Consider the following 12,428-nt stretch of genomic DNA (forward strand, 5'->3'; position numbering starts at 1 on the left):
ATCTGTTTTGTTTCTTAAATTCCACATAAGAGTGAAATCAAACATATGCAATTTTTAATGCAATGCAAAATACTTTGAATAAAAAAAATCAAACGTCATGAAATACAGTAGACAAACATTCTTTTCATCCTTCAGAACCTTTACGTGATAAGAGGTGTCCATATCGATGCTACCAAATTACATGTAGAAACACTAATTTACTAAAAACAGAGGGTAAGAAATGAGGTCCTAGTTTTATCAGAGTATTATCCTCTTAACTAAAACTTACTGGCTGTTTTACAACACACATGCCTTGAGTATCTCAAGCAGCAATTTCCAAAGTGATATGTAGGCAGAACTGACCAGAAAAACAAGCATTAGTAATTTTTTTCAGAGTATCTGCAACTAGTCTTTGATGAAATATACTTGAGTTAATCCTTGCCTCAGATTCCAAGCTGGCTTTGAAGTTGCTTATGAACTAGAGCAAATATATTTCTTAGAGAATTCGAATACGCTGAAGCACCCCTGGTACCAAAAGTACTTAATAGTGCATTTTGTTAACAAGTGAATTAATTATTTAAAATGTGATGATTCAGAAGTCATTTTTAAATGTCCATTGCTTCAGGACGTCTTAGTGTAAACCTGAGTTACTATTATTCAATTTTTGAGGAGGGGGGGGAAACCATTTTGGAACTTTCTTACTCAGATGAGCTATGAATAAACAGCTGCTTATTTCTTTATTCAAGATAGAGTAACCAAATAATTACCTCAGTTGCCTAAACATTTGCCCACTGCCTTTTTGTGTCATTTTGTGTGTCTTGTAAATTCTATATGAGTGCAGAAAGATAGTACTTGCTTTGCATTTACTTGCCTTGCATGGTTGAAGAAATGACCCCTGATTCATCTTCCTCCAATTCTCGTTCTTTTCCTCTGATTTCACCTCTTCTTGTGCTCCTCCTTTTTACTTACTTTCTTTCTCCCCATGTTTCTTCCCAGTGTTACGCCAATAGGAACTTACACATGCCTAAGCTAGTGAGGCTGAGTTGCACTGTCTGACTTCCCAGTGAAAAAATAGCCTTGACCCCAGAGGACAGTAGGAGTCACTCATGTTCAGTAAAATGTGCACATTCATTCTCCCTGCTCACAGGGGCCTGATAGAGGCACACCGTGGCTCACACAGATCCAGGTGAACCCTGCAGAGACCATCAAGAAAAGGACTGACATTGACAGATCATAAAGAACACAGGAAAAACAGTGAATTTTAGTTTCTTACTATCTTTGACCAAAGTCTATTGAATTTCAATCATTCTGTATATTCCCACCCTCCCCCTCAAAATTGGGGAGTTGGAATATGCATAGGCTTTCTCAGGGTCTTGAACAGTAATCGAATTTGTTTTTCACATTATAAATTACTTGGACCATAAATGCTGCTCTTGGTGTACCTGATTTATGACACAGTTTGTGGGAAATTTGTATATGTGTTTACTCTTCTAATGTTATGATTAAAAAGGAATATGGTGCCAGGTTGTCCTAAAAAGAAGTATTTGAATAAAGTATTAGTTAGTGGTCACTTGTGAAATGTCCCCCCAAAATCATTGAAGTAGAAGTCTTGTCCGATAAGCTTCTTAAGTAGTTATAAGAATTTCCATAGCTTAGCTTAATTTACTGCCTTCTGTCCTTTTCCTTTCATCTTATATAGCCAAACCTACATATAATAAACATCAAGAAAATAAACCTTTTAGCATCAGACACCAGGTATCAGAGGGAAAAATACTAACACATTATTAAAAATCTTTACCACTTCAGAATTCTATCAAAATGCATTCATTTAAAAAAAATGATTTGTATTTTTGGCCTAGTCTGTGTGTAGATTTCAGAATAAGGTTGAGGTGGCACAAAATAATTTTCAAGGGAAATCTAGGAAACGTATATGAAATAAAAATAGGATAAAAGAAAGGCTCTACTTCATATGCCGAAAATTTTATTACAGTAGGTTTATTTCCAGACAGAGAGAAAATATAGATCTTTTTATTTCTGTGGGGCTGGCCCTCAGATGAGCACTTTGAGAAGCTGAACACTCAAGTAGTTCTATGGATATTCTAGTGATCCAAGTTGTAGACAAGGCACTTACTATTCATCTTAGCATTGATTACCCCTTTGGAATGGCACTATAAAGGCAAAGACTAGCCCTTAACATAAAGAAGAAAGATTAACTTGCCCTTGGGTCTGCTTCTAGATATTCTTAAGCACCTACCTCACTTCACGTCTGATCTCTTGGCTAGATTTTAGGTTCGACTTTGAAGATACAGGGCATTAGCTTCGGATTCTCACAGCTCAACTTAGAGCCTCACATGTGGGAGGTGCTCAGACCATGAAGATGGATTGGGCATGATGAAATTCAGGCTACAAGGAAAATTGACATTACAGAAAAAAATATAATGATAAATCTTACCTAGTTCACAGCTTTACCACAGTTTCATCTCCATACAGGCCCCCAAGCTTGATTATACTTTAGTAACTATAATGAGGGCATTTTTTAACCAAGCATCTAAATATAAAACTATTTTCTTATGTAGCAACTTAAGGTCGAGGTGAATGGTAAAGCTTCTATGTGTTGGATATGGGAGCAAAGAAGAATGGAATGAGAACAAGTCTTTCTGTAACCCTTTTGAGAGGTGCATGGTCCACCCAACTGAGGAATGAACTACCCTTGATTCTTCAAGTTTAAATATCTTCTATTTAACCAAACCTCCAATTAATAGATCAAAACAATAGAATTTGATGAGCAATAAGGCTACAAATATTGTAGACAGTAATAATTTTTTACCCTGCCTTTAAATGTGAAAGTGAATATTGTTCAGCTATTAAGTTTCACTACTCTGTCATTTCTCCATATGATTCCTACTGCCCCATTCTCTTATTACAACCCATAATCTACTCTTGAGTCAAACTAAGCTCAAGGCTCACCTCCACCAAGATGTCTTCCATGACTAACTTCACCCATAATGTCATATCCATGATTATAATCCTCCTACAGACCTCCTCTTCCCCAATTTTGGTAGAAGTTCCTCAAAATTAGAGATTGAATTTTTGTTTGTTTGTTTCTTATCGGCCACTAATATGATATTTGGTGTGAAGGTGAGGCATTGACGTGTGACTTAAACTCTGTAAGAGTTGATTTCATCATCTTAAAGTGGACTCCAAAAATACTTGCTCTATATTTATACAATCTGTATGAGCATAATCATAATAGTAGTACTTAGAACTTATTGAGCTCCTGTTTGAACTCTCTGTGATTGCATAGCTTAGGCTTATGAGGTATGTATCATTACGTAAGAAAACTAAGTAAGAGTTACTGTCTCCAAAGCCCATACTCTTTTTTTTTTAAATACATATTCATTTATTTTTTAGAGAGCACAAGCAGGGGAGGGGCAGAGAGAAGGGTACAGAGGATCTGGGGTAGGCTCTGTGCTGACAACAGCAATGCCCAATGTGGGGCTCAAACTCATGAACTGTGAGATCATGACCTGAGCTGAAGTTGGATGCTCAACCGACTGAGCCACCCAGGTGCATTAACTAATAGTATGCCAAGTAATCTATAAGAAAATATTTAATGATGTTTTTATTATTAGTTGAGATACTGGCAACTATCTTATGCCTGTAAATTGGACTCAAAAATAAACTACAAGAATGACCAGAACTATTTTCTTTGTCCCTAGAGAATTTCTATCTGAACAGATAATGAAAATATCCCCAGTATAAAGTCAGAAAAGAATTTCCATTGAATTATGATTTTTCCATGACTCATTTTAGCCTTATATTTCCTTACTTTAGAAAACAGTCTGACCAGAATTGTTTCAGGTAATTGAACAGTTTGTGAATCATTTGTAATTTGTCTTTTCTCAAATCTAGATTAACAAAATACATGCCAAATGAAAAATCTAACCATGATTGTAAGAAAAAGCACTTTTCATTTTAACTTGCGGATAAAATTGTATTTGGGAAGATTTCCAACACATCATCTTATGTGGTTATTAGATTATGATGACTTTCAATGATATCTTCTATTTCCCCCTGAAGTATGTATTTATTCTCAGGATTTTATAACCTTTAACAGTTCTTATATTTAATTGGAAAGTGTTGTTTTGATGCCATCTCTATATTTCAGGCCCCCAAAACTGAGGTTTAATAGTGATTTGTCACCTATTTCTCAGGCAAACCAAACAGGATTTCAAATTGTGAGCTAGGAAAACCTTCCAGTAGTGGTTCTCACATGGAATTTGTTGGACTTCCAGGACTAGGTTATATAAGATGTATTCAGAGGATTCGAGAAGAGAAGTTCAGAGACAAGGAGACTCACCCAAGTGTGTTGCAGTTATACAGGAGCTAACGCTAGCTAACCATGGACCATGTTCGGATTCTAGGCTACATTCATTGACATAGGAACTGCTGTTTCAGTGATGACAATGTTGAGCTTGGATTTGGATGTGCTGATTTCAAAGTTGCTTTGAGATATCTATGTGAAAATGTCCAGCAGGACAGTAACCTCCAGTATGAGGTGGAGTCGCAGAAGCAAGATCTGGCTATACCCTCAGACTCAAGTGGCACCTGCGTATAGATGAAAATTAAAGCCATTGTGGTGAATGGGATCACCAAGGGAGTGTATGTAGAGTAAAGGAAAGGAGGGCCTACACCTGGATCCTGGTGGTGTCCAATATTTAATGGTTAGGCAGAGGGAAACCAAAAGAAGGGCTGAGAGGTAGAAGCAAAACCAGAGGCTGTTATGAAAGCCAAGGGAAAAGTGTGCTCCAGGAGGATAGAGTGAAGGGCAATGTCAGGTACAGTTGAGAGGCTGAGGAGGATGAGGACTTGGAAATGTTCATACAGTTCATCAAAACAAATGTCACTGGCATCACCAGTCAAAACTGTTTCCGAAGAACGATGAAGGGGCTGGTCTCAAGTCACTGGGTCGAAGAGGGGGAAGGGGAAGAAGTAGAGACAGCCAATGGAAACTAACCTTTTCAAAGTTTAGCTCTGATGAGAAGTGATATGAGTAGCTGAAGGGAGCCGTTATTTGTGAGATTTTTTTTCTTCAAGAAGGGAGAGACCTGAGTCTGTTTATGTGTTGATGGTAGGGGAGAAAATAAAGGTAGTGGGAATATAATTGAGGAAATATGTCCTTGATCGGCCCCAAGATGATGGGGTCCAGAGCTAAAGGGAAGAGGAGCCATCTGCATCCTTGTAACTGAAGAAGAAGGAAAAGAGTATGTAAGCAAAGGGTTGGTGGCAGGGTATTAAAGTGTCAGCCTGGACGTTTAGCATTTATCCATGAAATAATAATAATAATAATAATAATAATAATAATAATAACAACAACAACAATTGTCATAAAAGCACCACTTTTGTTGAGCTTAAAAATGTCAGCACCCATCACAGATGACCATTTAATGCTTATAATGGCATTCAGAAGTTGTTGCTTTTAGCATCACTCTCATCCTTCCGTATCACTGATGATAAAACTAAACACAAAACGATTAAGTAACTTGCCCGATCTTACATGACTAATAAGTCACATAGCTGGTATTTCAGCCTTGGCCATCCAGCTCCCAAGACCACATCCTTTCCTACGATGCAGTCTGACTTCTCCATGATCATAGCAATCATTTATTTGAATGCATATATGTGTTTTAGATCTCATTTAATCTTTACAGTACCCCCACTGAGGTGGTTATATTCATCATTAATCTCCATTTCCATATGGAGACTCTGAGATGCAGAGGGTAACAACCTGTGTAGGGTCACCCAACTTGCTGTTGTGTAGGTGAGGGAGTCAGACCATCTTCCCAGTGAGAAAAGATGGTGTGAGGAGTCAGACAGGTGTACTGAGACAGTGGAGGATGGCAGCCCCTCCACAGCCCCAAAGCTGACTGGAGCCCTGGAAAGATGCAGGGGGCTCTAGAGGTCATGAAATTACAATGCACCAGTGATTCCAGAATAGAGAGGAGAGAACACGTTTTGAAGTCTCAACATAACATTAATATACTATTGTGTTGTCTACTGCTGTGTAACAAATTACCCCAAAACTTAATAGCTTAAAACAACATTTGTTGTCTCATGGTTTCTGTGGATCAGGAATGTATCAACAGCTTATCTGTGTGGTTCTGGTGTGGGCATCCCTTAAGGTCACAGTCAAGATATCAGTTGGGGCTGCATCATATGAAGGATCGAATGGGAATATGGTACCTTCTTCCAAGATGATTCACTCACATGGCTGTTGGTAGGAGTTCCTCACCATGTGGACCTCTCTAGAAGGCAGCTTTATTATGGCAGCTGGCTTCCCCCAGAGTAAATGATCCAGGAGAGCTGAAAGGAACCCTTTTATGACCTAGTTTCACAAGTCATACACCATCACTTCTGTTTTATTCTATTTCTTAGAAGTGAGTCACTGAATCCACCACAGACCAAAAGGGAAGATTTTCAGAGAATTTTTTAACATATATTAAAATCACCCCACTGACATGTGGTGACTTCTCAAGCAAGTAACCCCTTTTAGAACTCAAGGTCATTTTCCCACTGCTAGTAGGCTCTTCATGTGGATCGTCCATGGCTCCCCTCAGGACAGGGCAAAGGGAAGTGAGCCCATTAGAACAGAAAGCCTGTAATGAGGACACTGTAACCCTCTGCAAGCCCATGAGTTGAGGGACATGTTTTCAAAATGCTGTGGAACGATGTAATTGCTCATCCTGTGGATTTTGGTAGGAAATATGCAGCTGAGGTATCTGGGCCCTCTTCGGGATAGATCCCTGGGTTTGCTGGTTTCTTGTTTGGATTGCTGGGCTGGAGGCAGCATCTGGGTTTCATATGACCCTGCTTTATCCCTAGACTTACCGCCGGGCTGGCTGAATAGGAAATAACGAGCCCAGTGTCCCTGTGAGCGCAGACCTCGCTATGATTTGAGGACACACAGTGCTTTCCTTTATTTGTTTTTCATCTCATCCTCCCAGCCCCCCTGTTCCTTTATCTCCGACACAGAGGCTGCTGCCCATGTCTCAACAGTATCCCCTCATCCCTCCCAGAGACTCAGGCCTGATCCTAAGAGAACCTTGTCCCACCCCTTTGTTTCTCTTTCTCCAAAGCACAGACCCCATCTCACTGCCTGCTAGTGCTTCTCCTGACCCCTACATGCTATGCAGTTCTAGGTGACCCATCTGGAAATCATCTCATCAGCTGTCAGAAGGATTTTAGCGCTCAGCTGAGCCACTGGCAGAAATGTCCAGCAGCAAAACCAATCAGAATATCCTTTATGAACTTAAAATCAGGCTGGGCCTTCCATCTTCCCTCTAAATGCCTCCTGGCCTGCACAGGAGCATAAGTTCTACATGTTGCATAGAGTCAGAGGAAAGGTGTTAGTGGGGCACATTTGGGCCAAGAGACTTTACCTCTCTGAACATCTACAGTTTTGCCTATAAAATAAGCATGGAATGGATTAATCTATGAGAAGGTGTCTATCACAGTACCTGACATATAATAAACGGTCAATGAACGCTACTTTTCTTCCTGCCTAATGTGAAATCATAGTGCTGTTAGGAGGGAAAGGCTGATTCAATGTGCCACATGTCCCTTAGCCTGCTACTTGCCAGGGGCATGTTGATACATACCTCACCAGATTGTAAGTTCAGGGATTGCCCAAGGCCTGTGATTGATGACTCAAAAATCCAGGTTAGCTCAAGTCAGTTCTGTTCAGGAAAGGAGCTGCAGATGAGCACCCTGCTCTTGCATTGTGGAAAGGGCCACCAAAGAAAAGAGACCCCAGGACATGAGTGGACCACCTTTGTGTCAGTTTTCTGTACTCACTTGGAAGAAGCAAATGTACTTTTCAACACAGGCTGTCCAGACTCAATTCTACAGGTAGAAAGCCCTCAGAAATTATAGTCAAACCCTCTATTTTATGACAAACTACCAACCAAAACGTTTCTTTCAATACGTATAATTTGAACACTTAGTGAGAGACATTACCTAGATGCAGGATTATATGTTTCCTCAAGCCAGCCCAATAGTCATCACATACATTTCCTCAAGACATTCTTAATGAGTGAATAAACAAAGGAATGAGTGAGTTGAAAGACTTGTTGCCCAAGGTCACACATTAGTAACTGGAAGGAACTAGAACCTCCATCTCCTAACTTCCCACTGAGTACTCCTGAGTGAGACCAGAACACATGTGAAAATAGCTAGGAAAACTCAAGCAGGTATCTTAGATCAGCTCCAAAATGATCTACTTAAGCCCATCCAGGGATAAGAAATGCAGCACGTTGACACCCACCCATAAAGAATGTTGAGATTTTCCATGGCGCCTCTGGAGCGTTCCTCTCCTGGCATTGATAGTGACAAGCGCATGACATAAAGGGCCTTCACCTTCCTTAACTTCTTACAAACCTTCCACTTCATGGCTTCTCTTTCAGAGTCAAGGTACACAGAGGCCTTGGAACCAGAATTTTACCAATCAGCCAATACACAGTGGTATACAATGTATTAAAGAGTGAAGAAGTCTCTCATCTACCCTTGAGGGACAAGAAAGAGGGGCAAAATGTTATCACTTAGAGGTATCCTAGCCCATAATACCCAAAGAGTGCACAGTATCTAAAATCCATTTCTAAGCAAATTTCCCTTCTGGGTATACATAGTCCTGTATTTACCAATCATGCAAGACCCCTTTATATGTAGGCCTTTCTGATGTCATTCAGCCTTTCTCCTCCCAGGTTCCTCATCTGAAATATAAACACAGAAAATTGTTTGATTGACTCTTTTCTTAATTCTCTCAAAGATGGTACATAACCTGGACCATCCTATATTCTTAGGAGAGGTGGTCCATTATGTATAGGCATTAGGGCTTGATTCTCTGAGAAAAAACTGGCTGAAAAATAAGCTAGAGCCTACAAGTCTGTCTACAAGTCCTGAACATGTCACACTTGTTCTTGTTATGCACTCTCATGCACACGCACGTGCACATACACACACACGCACACACACACTTTCCAAAAAAATCCTTTTCTATGAGGCTTTAACAATAAAAATGGATGCATTACCTCCAAAATGTTGTCAGAGGGAAGAATTCATCTGTGGCACAAAGATGTTATTATTTTCCTATTTGAGAAACATAACAGGAAGATCAGCAAATCTTTTGTAGATATGCAAATTGTAACTCAAATAAGAATAGACTGCTGGTATTTTGTTATGAAGAATATTAAGTGGATTTTGTAGGCAAGTTAGGCCAAGACACATTCCTCTTCTGAAGTATTTGGGAAGTCGTTTCCACCTTTGCAGTTAACCCACAAACAATTCCAGATCATCACCCTCTGAAGTGGCCTGAGAGGAGGTGACAAAGTAGAAAACACTTTGTGTGTTTTGCCAACTGACTGCTAATTTTTTCCTTTACTTCTATTGATTGATTTAAATCCCTTGCGTAAAACAAGAGACGGTGTGATTTGTCTGTCATTTTGTTCGCTAGTATAGTTGGTAAAATAAAGCCGAGCTTGAGAAAGAATTCACATTTATGTATTGCCTGCCAGGAACCAGGCAAGGTGCCAGGTACTTTGCACCTCAAATCTCATCTAACCCCCACGAGGTAAGTGGTTTTTATCATTTCCCTTTCACAGATTAAAAACGTGTGCCTCAGATTCACACAGCCATTTGGCAGAACGAAGGGGACTCAAACGGATTTCCATGGCTCATATGTTCCAAGTTTTCCAGGATTCAGCAGATCTTCCTCCAGTGATGACAGGAAAATAAATTAGGGCATTTAGTTATTTTTCAGATGTATATCCCCTGTTACACAGCAAACAAAATCTCTACCGATATATGTGCACCTCTAACTTACCTTCATACAGATCAAATGAAATGGAGAGCAGTTAGACAAAGAAGTTAAAATTGATGAGTGATGCTGGAAATTTGACCCTCTAGCCATGACTGGTTCAAATGGACAGTATTTCCAAAGAGCTGGTACACCATGTTTCACCAGGAAAGAAGGTCAAAACTCAGAAGACTGAAGCATCACTGTCCTTAGAATCCTGTAGTGAAGGAAACATACATAGAGAGTATAGTTAGATGATTTATTGGTGTTCTCTTCTCAGATTGTGGTTATGTCAGTTGACCCAGAATTATTTTCACTACTTTATTCATTCAAAAATTTGCTGTTCACTGATGGTCCTTAATTAGTTCCCAGGAATTAGAAAATGTATTCTCATGTCTCACCTAGAACAAGTGTCTGGGATTCACTATCATGCATAGTTTAACCTCTAGAAAATCCGCTGTCCCCTGCCTCTCAAGGAAATTCTTTGGGTCTTCCTCCTTCTTGGCATGGTGCCTTGGAAAAGAGAGAACAGTAACTACAGCGTTTTCTTTTGTCCAAAGGTTCAATGCAGAGGCACTTTAAGAATAGGAGAAAGTCCATCTGCTAAGCCTCTTTCAACAAAGCATTAATATTTATTAACTTGCACTCTGCTGTAGAATGAATGTTTTATGATCAAAAATGAGTAACAACAAAATGGGAATTTCAACCACAAGCGACCCACTCTTCCAGTGATGAAGAACTCAGGATGGAGTTAGCACACCACTCTCTCTGTATTTGGGGGACTTTCATTCGCTCATGTAGACAAAGGAGTAATTGAATGCTGTTCGGTTACAGGAAAAAAAAGTCCCATCCATTACTGGAAACAATAATCAAAAAGTTATGAGTTTCCTTTATCATTAAGAGTCAACTAAAATGAAGCTATGAATTTATGTTATATTAATGCTACATTAACAAATAAGACATATATTAAAAGGAATGAAGGATATTTCAAAAGCTTAAAATTACACATTTTAAATTTAGATTAGATCAATTCCCAAACAATTCAGAAAAGAGGGTTCTTTCTTTTTTCTAATTTTGAACAAAAGCATGCCTGTCTCAAGTTTTCCTGTTCATTCATTCACTATTTATTGAGTAGATTCTGTTTGCCAGGCAGATAGAAATGGATTTTGAAATCAGCATCAAGATCTAAAAAATGACTTTTATGAGATCTTTACTATTAAAGACTGCCCTTGCTAAATCACTTTGTAATTTCTTTAACAAACTACTCAATCTTACTACAGCTTTTCATGGTGAGTTATTACACACTAAACATTAACAAGAGCATCTCAACTCCATAATTAATGTACACAGCGCACAAAGGCAGGAAATAAACACCCTGTAGCATTTATTTCTAGTCTGTCAATTATGATGATTTAGTACAGGGATAACTATACTAGGTCTGTGCAATAGTGCGCTCATCCAATGTTCCATTTTATGGTCGTGAACGAAGTCTCTACCTAAATATCTTAGGAGATTTCCAAAACATCATCTTGTTTCCATTGTGTCTAAGCAGTGGGGGGAAGGGGAGTAAACATAGTAAGCATAGATTTTGGAATCAGACCTGTGTGTAAATTCTGGGTTTGTGTGTAATACACTCTTGAAGAACCTATTTTACCTCCATTGCTGTTTCTCCATCTACAAGGTCAGCAGAACAGCGTCGCACAGGATTGTTGCAAGGAATATAGATGGTGTATGTAAAGCAACGAGATCTGGCAACTAAAACTCACAATAGGTTTTGCTCTTCTTTTTATATCAAAAATATGAAAGACCACCCTAAGAATGACTGTTTTAGGTAATATAATTCGCCACAAAATTAAAATAATGCAACCACAAAAAAAGACAGAGATGAACACTTTGATGCATATCCATCTCATGAGACAGGTATTTGATAGTCAACGTTTCCACTTAGATAAGGTGTCTAATAAGAACAGTGTTGATTTTTGACTGAACAGACCTTCAGATTACTGAATGGGCTTGACAGAAAGAGAACCCCGCCCTGCCTCCCATACTCCAGAACCATGGTTGCTCTGCTGTGCCTATTAAGAGTATGGATGTCATGTGGGGCCCCTGGATGGCTCAGTTGGTTAAGTGTCCAACTCCTGATTTTGGCTCAGGTCATGATCTCATGATTTGTGACTTCAAGTCCCGAGTCAGTCTCTGTGCTGATAACACAGAGCCTGCTTGGGATTCTCTCTCTTCCTCTCTCTCTGTCCCTTCCCTTCTCACTCTCTTCCTCTCTCTCTCTCTCCCCCCAAAAAAAATAAATAAATAAACATTAAAAAAATATATGGACATTGTGTAAAAGAGAAAGAAAAAAACCAAAATTACTAAATGTTAAAATTATTTGTGGTTCATCAGCAGACAAAAGATCGACGTCAACATGAAACCATCATTCACATGGCAGTTTTTGAGCCCAACGAGAGCACAAACTCTGTTTTCTGTATAAATCCAGCATATAAATATATACATTATTCTTTATAATCTTGCTTGGACTGGGGAACACTGACTGTAACACTTGCTTCTACTCACTGTGCTAATATTTTCACCGTACCAAAGAACT

At 39.2% G+C, this 12,428-nt stretch overlaps 1 protein-coding gene across 18 annotated transcripts in view; it reads left to right on the top strand.

Moving 5' to 3' along the window:
• The window catches only part of TRPM3 (transient receptor potential cation channel subfamily M member 3), an 812,479-nt gene that overhangs the window by 581,433 nt on the left and 218,618 nt on the right, over positions 1-12,428 (top strand). The gene's annotated exons all lie outside the window — the stretch shown is intronic.

The sequence above is a fragment of the Prionailurus viverrinus genome, chromosome D4 (genome assembly GCF_022837055.1).
Source record: "Prionailurus viverrinus isolate Anna chromosome D4, UM_Priviv_1.0, whole genome shotgun sequence".
NCBI classification, from domain to species: Eukaryota; Metazoa; Chordata; class Mammalia; order Carnivora; family Felidae; genus Prionailurus; species Prionailurus viverrinus.